Source organism: Pinus tabuliformis, chromosome 1_1 (genome assembly GCF_031772625.1).
Source record: "Pinus tabuliformis cultivar Carrire ecotype Pingquan chromosome 1_1, CPIR1, whole genome shotgun sequence".
Lineage (NCBI taxonomy): Eukaryota > Viridiplantae > Streptophyta > Pinopsida > Pinales > Pinaceae > Pinus > Pinus tabuliformis.
In genome coordinates, this window is record NC_142297.1 from 682,736,202 (window position 1) to 682,750,508 (window position 14,307).

Consider the following 14,307-nt stretch of genomic DNA (forward strand, 5'->3'; position numbering starts at 1 on the left):
ACACGTAGTGTCTGAAATCAATCCCTTTTTACTTGGTCCTGGATCAGTGGTGGATTTCCCTGTTACTGTGGGAGTCGATGTTGCCGCAAATCTCTTGGATTTCTTTCCCATTTGGCTTGAACTTGTTGTTTCGATGGAGCTCTGCGCAAGGAATAAAATGAACGTAATACAGAGAATAGGTGGTGTGAGCCAATATGAAAGAATTAGATCAATTAACGAGTAATGAAAGATTAAAATAATACTGCCGTAGATACAATCTCAGGGGAGATCTTGGCATAACTGCTTCATTAATTGGCTTCTTAACCTGTCAATCATTTTAAATACCCATCATATCGTTTATATGTCATATAACTCATTCAAGCGTGGCTTGAGTTTTTTGGCGGATAATCACAAGTAAATCGCTATCGGGAATGGGAAGTCTTTTAATAATAATCTAAAATAATGCATGCAATCCTTTTAAATCTATTTTGAAACTCGTGCCTTGCTTTATCGGATTGCAATCGGAGATGTTCTCGGGTCGTAACCTTTATGTTATTGCAAAATCATCGATCACCGATAGTGATACACCTTATCGCATCAGGAGATTTTAAAGGTGTCTTAACATGTGATGCGTTACATCCCCCGATTGCCAATAGTGATATCGCATCGGAGAAATAGTGGGAGGGCCTTTCTTTTATATTTGCTTTCCTTTCCCAATAACCGATAGTATTCACTTTTCGGATCGGGGTAAATCAATGGGTCTTTGCATTATGTTTTCCTTGTTGTTGCGATATGCGATCTTGCGATCACTTTATCGCCATAATAAAGAATTATATATTTATTTCATAAGACCGATTTCATATTTGTTCAAAAGGTTTATAATATATCGTTTCCTTGGACCTTTTGATGAAGGATTTTGTAATGATGAGTTGATACCAATTTTATTCACACATCTATGTTTAAAAGGGACCCATTTCAGATTATAGTTAGAAAGAAAAATTTTATGAAATGGGGGGTTGTTGTATAGCACAACAGGTCCTCAATCATTGAAGGTTCAAACAACCTCAAAAAATATGCATTTATGACTAAGTAGATGTGCATGTAAGCTGGTAGATCAAGGTGAAAAGAATTTTCACCAATCTTCTCAAGTATCTTGAAGGGTCCATACCAGATAGGTTTGAGCTTTTTACCTTCACCTTACATCCTGTCCTTGCTGATATACAGCCAGACTTTGTCTCCAACTTGGAAACTATGCTCCATCCGATGCTTATAATGCCTAGCCTTGTACTTGGTCTGGCTCCTTTCCAGATGTTCCTGTACTGCCTGGCGGATCTCCTAGATCTGTTCAATGAATCTAGTTGCCTTGTCCACATCACTGTGTTTATCAACTATGGTATCTTTACCAAAAACAAAATCCAAAGGAGACCTTGGTATGAAACTAAAATAGGTCTCAAAAGGAGATCTCTACGTGGAAGAGTGTTTGGCTCTATTGTAAGCATGCTGCGCATAACACAAATGTTCATCCCAAAGATTAGGGTGTTTGCTGCAGTATCCCCTCAGTAACTGGATCGCTATCCTGTTAACTACTTCTGTCTGGCCATCTATTTGTTGATGACAAGCTGTGCTTTTCTTTAATTTGGTGTCCATTTGTTCCCACAGACTTGACCAAAACTTCCTCACAAATCGGGTGTCTCGATTAGATACAATAGAAGTGGGTAATCGAAAATGAACCCATACATGTTCAAAGAATAATTTTGCAGTTTGTTCAGCTGTAATCTGTTTAATACAGGGTATCAAAATACACATTTTGCTAAACCTGTCCACAAAAACATATATATAATCATGACCTTTCCTAGATTTAGGTAGTCCCCCAAAAAAATCCATGGAAATGCTTTCCCAAGGGTGAGAAGGAACTGGCAATGGAGTGTATAAGCCTAGTTTTTTGTTGCTAGGATTTCTTTTAGCACACATAGCACATCCTTTTACATATCTAGAAACCATCTCACTCATTCTCAGCCAATAGCAGAACCTTTGCAGCTGTGCAACTATTTTACTTACTCCAAAGTGACCTGATATCAAAGAAGTGTTTGCTTCCCTAATTATCTTTACCTCTCAGTTTGTGGAATGCAAAATTTCCCACAATGATATAAGAGTTGGTCCTTCACATGATAGTCCAATTCTTCTACTCTTTTGCTTTGACTCAAAGTTGCATATACATCTTTAAAGTCCATGTCTTGAGCATACTGTTCTATTTAGCTTTCATGCAACACAAAATTATGCTTAAGTATGGTAGATGCATTTAGAATGGTTGTAGATAACATGTCTGCAGCCTTGTTATGTATGCCATTTTTATACCTGATGACTAAATGAAACTGTTGTAGAAAACCCATACATCTGTAATGTCTTGATTGTTGCAACTTAGTTTGGGAGTGTAGATATTGAAGTGGCTGATGATCAGTATGTATTACTGTTTCTTTTTCCATTAAGTAATGTTTCCACTTTTTTACACTCTGAACTAATGCACACAATTCTTTATCATATGTAGGATAGTTAACTACCGCAGGATTAAAAGTCTCAGAATGATAACATATGGGTTTACCGTGCTGGGTCAACACCGTCTCCCATGGCATATTCACTAGCATCAGTTTGGATCTCAAATGGTCTTTGTAGATCTGGCAGTGCTAGTACAGGTGTTGTACTAATCTTTTCTTTCAAGGCGTCGAAGGCCTTCTGTTGTTTGCCTCCCCACTAGAACACCTTGTTCAATCCTGTCAAAGCATGTAAGGGAGCTGCACTTGAGGAAAATTTTGAAATTAACTTCTTCCAATATTGTGCTGCTCCTAGGAAGCTTCTCACTTCTGTAGTAGACTTGGGCTTAGGCCAGTTTACAATGACTACCACTTTAGAGGGATCTATTTTCAATTCACCTCCCCCTACTATGTGACCTAGATAATTTAGAAAGGTTTTGCCAAATTCACATTTGGAGAGTTTAACACAATTTTTTTCTCTTTTGAAAACATCTAATGTCTACTTAACATGCTTTAAATTTTCTTCCCATGTTTTACTAAAAATCAGAATGTCATCCAGATACACAATAACAAAATCATCAAGAAAAGTCTGAGTACATCATTCATTAATCTCATGAAAGCAACAGGAGCATCAGTTAGGCCAAAAGGCATAACCAACCATTCATACAACCCCTACTTTATTTTGAAAACAGTCTTCCATGCATATTGCTCTGCAAATCTAACCTGATGGTATCCACTATGCAAATCCATCTTGGTGAAATAAATAGCTTGCTTCAATTGATCTAAAAGATCGTCTATGTGAGGAAGGGGATAATTTTTTTTTATTGTTATCTTATTCAGTGCTTGATAATCAATGCACATTCTCCATGAGCCATCTTTCTTTCTCACCAAAACGATTGGTGACCCACATGGTGATGTGCTAGGTCTAATGAACCTTTTCTCAAGCAACTCTTGCACCTGCTTCTTGATTTCAGAATTCTCTAAAGCAGACAACCTGTACATTCCAATGATAGGCAAAGGAACATCTTGCTACAAAGTAACATCATTTACTATTCCATTTTTGGGTGGTAGACCTTTAGGTTCTTTAAATAAGACATCATACTCTGAAATAAACTTTTCTATATCAGCTTGTTGATCAGCATTACAGCCCTCAAATACATTGGTTTTATCAGGTGTCTTTTCCTTTACAACCATCAGCAAGAACTGTTTGCATGAATTTATCATTCTTTTCATTTGCCTTAAGTTTATGAGAGTATAATTATTCTTGAGCTTATGAGCTCTTACAAAATATATGATTCCATCTTTAACAAGTAGATACTTGTTCTCAGTTGTATAGAAAATAGCCTTTCTATTATACAAGGAAGGAATTCCTAAAACAATTCCACATATATCCAAAGGAATCACATCTAACTCAACCTCATCTACAAATGATAACCCAAAAGAAAACTTGAGTTTACACTGTCTAGTCACTTGTAGTTCTGCTTTATCATTCAACCAACCTAATGGGTATGGTTACTTATGAGGTGTAGTTGCTAATCCCAATTTCTTTACAATTGTTTCAGAAATTAGATTTACTTGTGAGCCACTATCAAACAAAGTACCAATGTTTTGATTTTTGGAAACAACTTGAATATGAAAAAGATCATGTCTTTTCCTCTCATGTTCTTCATCAATAACAGATTGAGTAGAATTACTATTAGATGCTTCAGAATTCTTACCTTTTGTACCTGTGGCTGCAATGATTGTTTCATCTCCCGAGTCTGACCCCAAATCTTTGTGAATAGCTGTAGAAGTCTTCCTCTTCTTGCCCTCAGACTTCTTAGTTCTTAGCTCTAGATGCGGAATCCAACAATGCTCATCATTATGCCCCTCCTTTTTACAGTGAGTGCATGAAGCTTGGCCTTTTTGTGCAGTGTTAGCCTTCCTTGCTTTCCAGTTCTGCTTTCTTTTCTCCTTGCTCTTGCTTACAGTGGGTTGGGATGGTCCCCCAACTTCTGGACTTCCATTCTTTCCTCTAGCTTCTAGATGAGTCGTTTGTACAAATACCTCATCTATACTAGTGGGATTAAACATGAGGATGGTATGCCTCATGTAGCTATGTGGACCACCAATGTACTTCAAAAGAGTTTTTGGTGAGTCTATTGAGATACCCAACATCAATGCTCTCTTTTTGAACTCTTGAGTATACCATTGCACACTTTTCCCTTTCAACTGCTGGAAAGTTTGCCAACTCATCATGGCTTGTTGTATGTAGGCCAATGGATATAACTTCTTTTTGATTGTAGAAAAAAATTCGCTCCAGATAGAGATGGTCTTACCATGTCTTTTCATATAATCTTGGGTTCTGCATTCCCACCAAACCAAGGAAGTGCCTCCTAGGCATAGGCTTGCCAGCTGAATCTTATTCTTGTCTAAGTCTATGTTTTGTACCCTGCAATACACATCAATTTGTCTAATCCAATTGCCCAAATTTTTAGCATTTAGCTCTCCATCATATATAGGAAAATCAAATTTCACATCTAACTTAATCAAAGATGATTTCTTATTATGCACAGGGCTATTAGGAGGTGTGAGAAAGCTTGCCTCTTTCCACTTTCCTTTTGACTGGTCATGGGAATGAGACAACTTTTTCTTTATCTTGTTTAGAACCTGATGAATCTTCAGCCTTATGCTTTCTAAAGTCCCTATACATTTCTTCTACCATAGACTTTATAGCTAGGAAACATTTTATGAATTGAGGGTCTGGCCCCATAGAACCTTCCTCTGACAACGTCATCCAAGAACAGACTCTCCCAATTTCAAGATTAGTTTCCACCAACTCTCCTTCTCCTAATTTGAGCTTTGATCTAGTGAGCATTCAAAGCATGTCTAACCTTACAGCCTAAAGCTCTGATACCACTTGATCTGATAATCACCCAACGAGTGACATCAATTAGAGATTTCTTAAACAAAAGGTATTACAGACTCATGTGTTGGTGTGTGTTCTGTGTTATTTAAGCAACGGATCAATCAGATTGCCAATACACAGACATTTAAATGGAAAGACAACAGAGGAATACAATAAGCAAACATAAATACATGAGAATTTTTAATAAGGAGTTCACCCTATTCTCCAGGGCTACGTCTCTAGTCCAGCCTTCAGTGGTGGCCTTGTTTTATTATGTCTTTAAATAGAGAATTACAATACAGGGACTCAATGTGAGTTCTCCTAAAGCAGGTTTGCTTGGCAGGGTGGTTTCTTGGATTCCCCAAGCCATTGGAGTACACAGACTCTTCTTCTTCCTACCAGCTCTATGACCTTTAGGTCTACAATCGAAGGAGACAAATATGATGCTCGATCCAGACAGATTCCTTTATGTGATGGCTTCAATCTCTCAAGCTTTGGCGCTCGATGTTGCCACTAGTCAGCTCGACCCTCTGTCTCACCCTACTTTTCTCTTGCTTCACTACCTTCTTCTCTGTGTATTTCGTCCTCCTCTCGGGATTCAGGTGTTTTTTCCTTCGTCTCTCGGACCTCACTCTAACTTGACTGTGTAGTCTGTCTCGATTCATGGCTTTTAGCCATCTGTTTCCATGCTTGTTCGATTCCTCTTCCACCTCTATCGATTTGCCTTCTACAGCTATGCTTGGAGTTCCCTGTTCGGCGTCCACATGAATGCTTAGGGAGTGGACACGTGTCCCCATCTGAACAACGCCAACCTGCTCGTTGGTTCGCTTTCTTTAGTTACGTCATGCATGCATTTTTCCTCCATCGTGGCGGTCAAACAGATTCCAAATCTCTTTAGAATGCGGCTTAAGTTGCTGTCAATTCTGCTTCCTTCGTCAGGCGCAATCTTAGCTGTCTGATTTGGGCTCCTCCAGATCCGACGTCATACGGACATCTCGCTCGGTTGACCTTCTCGACTGATAAGACGTGATCGATGGCGGTTTTCTCTCACCTCTGCCGCCACGCGTCGATCGTTGTGTGGGATCGCTCCGCTTCATCCAAAACCGTTTACCATTTGAGGGCACTCCGATCAATACCGCCAGTTTCTGGAGCGCAGGTCCCGCCTTGTACGATTAGCGCCTTTCATTTCTCCGCCCGCGGTTCTCCAGCTCCCAATGCGACCGAGTGCTTTGGCTCCTCCACTTCGGCCCTGTTTGCCTAGCGATGCGCGATTATCACTAGGCGCTAATTGCGCATAAAAAACCACCTCCTTTCCCGATCCGGGGCTCCCAGGGGCTACTTTGACCTCCCGCACAGTCTCCACAGCCCTCGGTCAGCGCGCTTTGACCGAGGTCCTCGTCGTTCCACGCTGGCTACCATTGCCACTAGTTTAGGGTGTTTTTGATTGCTGTTTTGGATTCTTTAGAGATTTGTTTTGTCCTGATGCAGTCAAGGTTCCTTGATAGTCTTTTATGGATCCAATTTTGATAAAAAAACACTCCCAAATGACCACTCTATTGGGCTACAAAAGTGCTATGATGCTAAAGATCTACCTATTTCTGACAAGTGCTCCCTCTCTGACATCTGTGCTACTACAACATCTCCATGCATCTTGCACTATTGCACACCGTTGTGTGCTACCTAGCACTGTAAAACTCACTTGTGCCTCTCGCATTACTGCAACCTACATGCTATATGTTGTCTTGGGATTCCCTGCACTGTATCTCTCTCTGCCACTCCATCCACATCTATCTCTACTCAATCAGTCAGTTCCTACTACTCCACATCGGGGCTCCTGTAGCAAGGTCTCATCTAAGAGGTTGGGTACCTCAAGGATCCTGCCCCTCCTCCTTGGGACGATCAATCCACATCAACCCACCTCCTACCTAGAGTTATGGCTGCATGCGATCCCTCTACCCACTTGGCTCGAAGTTTCCCCCTACTGGAGGTCTCTGCATGAGTAGATGTCTTTACTCGATCTCCTCTCACCTTCTCCTATTGTGGCTATTTCACAACCTCCTGAAGCTACTGCACTAATCAAGGCTCCTCCACAATTGTCTGAGACATCTTCTAGTGCTGCATGTTGAGAGGTAACATACTCTCCCTCTCAACCACTAAGTCTCCATCAATTTCCTTGCTACTCAAGGCTTTATATGCATCTTGAACCTTAAGATCATACAGTTTCCTAACCCGTGAACCAATCTACTTCACCTTTCTGGTGATGATGTGTTTAAGGAAAACCTTTTCCTTACTAAAGAATACATCATAGCCTCTATCTTCTAGCATTGCAATCGACACCAAGTTTCTCTTCAGTCCTGGTACATGCTTAACATCGGTCAAGGTAAGGTGAGCTCCATGCTCCCTCTAAAAGATAACCATGCCTACGCATGAGGCATTATACTTTTCATCATTACCCATTGCTATAAGTATATAGAGATCTTTCTCCTCCAAGGTACTGAGAAAACTCTTGTCGTCGGTCATGTGGAAAGAAGCTCCACTATCAAGAAACCAACCACTTACCACCATGGATGAAACCATACATGCGAAGAGTGTGAAATCCAACTCAAATTGTGAAGCAAGTGCCTCACCTTCATATGCTTGCCCAGATCCCTTCTTGGATTTCCTTTGTGGACAATTTGCAGCATAATGGCCCACCTCATGACAATGAAAGCGTCGAACTTTCGATTTGTCAACCTTATTCCCACCATTGGAAGAACTTGATTCGAAAATAGAAACCTTCTCCTTCCCCTTCTTTGCCTTACTCGCTAAGCCACAATTCTCCTCATCCTCCATGGGTGAAGAACCATCTCTGATGCTCTTTCTGATCTCCTCTTGCATCAAATCCGACCATAATTGTACCCAACTTGGCAGTTTCTCCCTTCCATTAACCGAGTCCTGGCAGCTATGCCATCACTTAGGAAGGCCAAGGAGTGCTAGATTCACCATATCATCATCAACTGTTATGACCCCTACACTTGCAAGATCATCCCTGCATGTGATGAGCTTGGTTAGATACATAGAGATCGTTTCATCCTTTTCACACTTGATCTTTCAAAGTTTTTCCTTTAGTGCCATCTTCCTCTGATCACTGCTATTTTGATATAAATCTTTCAATGTTTTACATATTGCAAATGGAGTCTCCTTCCCATGCATGCTCAAGACAATGTGATCTCACACTCCCTCCAAGAGAATTCTCCTAGCTCTAGCCACACACTTCTTCCATTCCGCCAGTTGAGTAGGATAAGTAGGCTTAGGGACTTCTTGATCAATGAAGTCCTTAAGGCCGTTATCTTCCAATACTGCCTCCATGTGATCCTTCCAAGCTATATATTTTGAGCCGCCATCAAGGGCATACTCAAGCCTCAAACCATAGAACGCCATTGGTGAAATAGGTGTGATAAGAACTTGAGATCTATATCCCAAATAATAAACTTCAAATTCCTTCTTTTATACTTTTCTACTTTGATCACCTGTGCTCTGATACCATGTAGAATTTTCTCTACAAATTAGCTAGCTCACTGTTATCATGTAGAAATTTCACCTGCAGATCAAACTAATATATGCAATGTACTAAAGCATAATACTAGATCTACATCTACCATAAACTTTGTGGAAGCTAATCAACCATGACCAATGTCAAGCATGAACACATATAACTCATAAGAAGTAATCAATCACACATAACACAGAACATATCATTGGGGAAAGCACCAACATAAAACCCCAACTCTGTATTATCAATCAAGTGGAGATCCTCAACAACATACAAAAAGAATCAATTCAATAGCTATCCTGCTCTCTCTGTAATTAGAAGATGAAGATCATAGACTACCTAGGCCTCAATATATAGTCCACAAGTCCTCCAATCTCCTATAATACATATTTCTCTTGGAAATAAATCCTTCTCCATGCAAGGAATACTTACTAGAAATATCCAAGCATTTGATAGTACATTGTCCCTCATCTGATCTCAACTGGGTCTCTGTCTGAACTGACATGCATCAATTATCAATGAGGGAATGCTCAGTTGTATGAAATAATAGTTGTCTCATGCATGCAAGCATTAGCAAACTATATTTCATTAATTTAACAACTTGTTAAATTAATCTAACTGGACTTGACTAAGTAAAACTAAGTCAACTGATCCTCTCATTGTAGAACTGAACCTTATCTCCTTTAATCAAGGGATAAATTCCTAAATCAAGAGAGAAAATAATTGCATGATCTCACAAAGACTTCAAGTTTAAAATTCCATAATTAATTAACTCATGGAGATTAATTAATTAATATTTTAAACTGTTGTTAAGACCAAATTCGTTTTTACTTCCTATAGTTAGACCAGGGACTGCTAAAAATAGGAAGGGACCTAGAAATGCTATTTTTAGAAGATTCTATTTTTAGCAGTTTCACCTCTCACCAAAGCTGGCCAAAATGCTCATTGGCCAAACTACTATTTTTAGAAGTGCTAATTTTAGCAGTTCTATTTTTAGCAATTTCTAAATTTACATTTCTTGTTGCAAACTTTTCAACATTCTCCAAGTGTCACCAAAGCTAACTCACCAAAAAGGGACACTATAATGAGCATTTCCCATAGCAAGATATGGAAATCATTGATTGGATAACTTGGAAATTACATGTCCCTCCAACATTGTACATGATGACATGGAAACAAAGATGGTGAGGCATACTTTGCTTGGTGAGAGAGATAATGTAGAAGCAAGGATATTGTGGCATTGAAAGGGCTTAATAAATCATCAGGATGATGTCATTATGATGATGTGGCAACTATAGGGACTACCACATGGTAGGTACACATGAAAATTTTTGATTGATTAAATTATAATGTTGTTTTTCCTTTGTAATGCACCAACTATATTTATAAGGTTAATGAATTATATGCTATTCCATTTTATAGACTCATTTTTACTATCTATTTGGATGGTATATCAGTGTATAATGTTACTTGAGAGGAGCACATCTCGCATTTGATCGAGGTTTTGAAGACATTAAAGAAGCATCAAATAATAGAAAATCTCAAAAGTGTGATTTTGGATAATAGTGTTTGGTGTATCTAGGTTATGTTATAGGAGGAGGAGAGATGAAGATAGATCCTTCCAAGATGGATCTCACTATGAAATGAGTGATGCCTACTGATGTTATTGAGGTTAAGAGCTTCGCTAGGGTGGCACAATCTCTAAGAAAATTCATATCCTCATTTCAATGGTAGCAACACCATTGCATGCCATAACAATAAGTGGAAAGTGTTCCTAGTGGGGAAAGGCTCAATAAAGGGCCTTTGAGAAGCTAAAGAAGAAGATCAGTCAAGTACCAATTTTGAAATTATTGAACTTGCAACAACCTTTCAAAGTGGAGACAAATGCGAGTGGGTATGCTATGGGACTTGTCTCAATGTAGGAAGGGAGGCATGTATGCAATAATTTTGAAGTATTTCAATAAGTAGTTCTTAACTACCCTACTTATGACAAGGACCTCTATTCGCTATTGAAAGTTATGAAGAAATAGAAACACTATATAATGGGAAAGGAGGTAGTAATCCACACACATCACCAACCACTATAGTAGTTGCAGGCCCACAGTAAGTTACAATAGACCAAGTGTTACACGTGGATGGGGTTTCTACAATATTTTCATGTAGTGATCTAGTATAAGAAGAACACATGGGCTTCACGAGGGGAGCCTATACTATATCATCTGTATTCATATTATGGGATATATATTGAGGAAAAAATGACATAATATATTAAGCATATAATAGGGGGTAATGGGTTTCTATATATTGGCAGGTATAAAAGAAAGATCTCAAAGTTAATGAAAAAATATAAAGGGGTATAAAAAATGCTAATGAAAAAATGGATACGTACAATATGTAGTGAAATCAGGGGTTTTAAAATTTGGAAGGTATATGAGGTTTGTATTTGTAGGGGTTTAATAATGTGATTTTAAGAGGTATTTTCCAAATTATATGTTATCAAATTAAAGGTATTTTTTAATATGCCACAAACACCCATGATATGTTAGAGGTTCATTGAGTGAAGCCCCCATGATAAGAAGGGAACACAAAGAAGTTATTCAATGTGCTTTCAATGCCACATACATAAAGTATTAGAGCTTTGGGAACTATGATGCACATGGAGCCATTCACCAATGGCACATGCACAAAGACATATTCATAGGATGAGAGCTTCAGGTAGGTATTTAATTAGTTATAGAGATAGAGTCATGTGAACAATAGTGATAACATTATTCACTAACATCTCCCAGATGGGTTACTTTATAGGTTGGATAAATTATATATTCCTAAAGGTGATAGGTTGTCACTAATTAAAGAGGATCACATCTCCCATGTTGCAGGAATCTTTGGTGTAGGTAAGACAATGGCCAACTTTTAGAGATATGTATATTGGCCCAAGGTGCAAGAGCAAGCAACTAAGTTCATAAGAGGATGCATGCTTTATTGTGCTAGTATGCCTAGAAACATGAAAAGGAGTCCATATCATCCCTTACCTATACCCACTCATCCATAGGAATGAATTTCCATATATTTTGTGGTAGGTTTACCAAAAAATACGAATGGACATGACTAATTATTTTTGGTAGTTAAGAGGTTCAACAAGATGTGTGTTCCAATGCCCTGTAAAAAGACCATTAGTGAGAAAAAAGAAACAAACTTGTTCTTTGGACAAGTCTGGGTGCACATTAGGATACCTAGAAGCATCATTCCAGACAAGGACACAAGATTTCTTAGTGCATTTTGGACTACATTGCGGGAGAATATGTACATGAATTTGAAGAGTTATACAAAATTCCATCCACAAATAAGGGAAAACAAAAGTAGTCAACAAGACTTTGATGTAAATTTAGAGGGGTTATAATCAGAAGCAACCAAATACTTGGGATAAAATTTGGTATCTACGCAACACTCTTGTAATAGAGAAATTGATACTTTTACTCGTAAGTCCCCATTTCAAATTTGTTTAAGATATTTTCCACCTTGAACTTTGGATATTGCATATGGAAACAAGGAGTGAGAGAGAATCTTGCAAGGGGGCCCTTAAGAGAAGAAATATTTGTTGAGAAAATAAAAAATATCCATCTACAATTACATGAGATACTACAAAAGTTGTAGGAAAAATATAAAGCCAGGAATGATCAACACAAGATAGAGAATTTATTCAAAGTGGGAGACACATAATGGTTATATTTTAACATTGAGAGACTAGGGGGTCCTAGTAAGAAAATTAAGGCTATATGGTATGGTCCCTTTGAGATACCAGAGAAGGTGGGAGATAATTCCTATAGAATTATTATACCCCCATACATGGGAATTTACTCAATTGTGAATGTCTAGAATTTGAAACTCTATGAGCCTTCTATGCTAGATCAGGAAGAGGAACGAATGTTACCTTTAGTAGAGGATTTGGAACAAGATGCCTAGGGAGAGTTGAAAAAAGATACTTTTTTGCAAAATAGGTCCAAAACTAGAAGACATGGGTAGTATGATCTTTGATATATTGGGATGAAAGGAGAAAATATAGGTAAGGATAAATGTTACAGTTGAGAGGAGGTACAAATTTGAAAATCGGAGTTTGAAACCTTCCTAGAGCATTTTGTGGAATCAAATGGAAATTTTTGAGGTTAAAACTTTTCCACTTTAGAGATGCACCTTTTTTTTCTATTATACACATAGATACCTTTCCAATTTCTTAAGAATCACCTTCATCGGAGTGAATATCCAAATAGTATGCCACTCAGAAGTTTACCTCCTATTTTGACCACCATAATTCAAGAGGATGCCACATTATCAGCCATTATCCCAAGAAATGTGGATAGCCACATGATCATGATGAAAACGACTCTATAAGAGCCCATATTGTAACTCTAGATAATATTTGATGGATTCCCTAATCAATAGTAAGCTATCGAACTATGTTACAATAGTAACACTAGGAGGAAAAGTAGTTTCATTCTTTCAAAGTGCATTTTGTTCCATAGATGAGCAGAGTAGCCAAGAGGGTCACAGAGAGAGAAAACCTAGAGGATTTGTGCACTATATTAACCCATGAGCCACATCCTTTACTTCTTTTTACTTGTAGCCATTTTCTATTTAGAGAAAGAGAGCAGAGTGAATCAACTTTAGTATAGGTTTTCTCCTAAAAGGGTTTGTCAAGATATATCTTGTGCCAAATGTAGTTTTTGATTTTTGATTTGGTCGTTCTCTATTTATTCCATAAATTTAATTTTTCTTATATAAACAATAAACATTAATAAATATATCCATAAATTAAAGAGAAATAAACCCTAATTGTCTAGATTTCGAACTTTAAAATATAATTTTATTGGGTCTATTGTAATGAAATTTCTAGTGGAATATCCATAAAAATTTATAAATCATGCACTTCCTTTGTAAATTGCATATAATCCCCCAAAACATGAAACTTTTATCAATTATGTTAAGATTAAACAATGTTTTCTCCTTAAAAAAACAATGTTTTCTCTTAAAAAAAATAATTGATCATTTTCATTGTTTAATAAATCTAAAATTAAGAAAATTTTATACTTAAAAAAATTAAGTATCCTTATTAAGATAATTATTCTAATTGAAAAAATCCCACAATAATGCTTACATTTAATACTTACAATGTTATTAAAAAATTCCCACAATAATGCTTACATTTAATACTTACCATGTCATATAAATAATATTACATCCATATTTTCCTACTCATATTTAATCTTCATTTTCTTTTTCCTCCTATGTACATTGCATCATCCAAATTTCTTTACTTTCATTCTTCCCATTTTTCACATTTTTTATACAGAAGAATTTCTAAACATATCATCAACTTAGTTAAT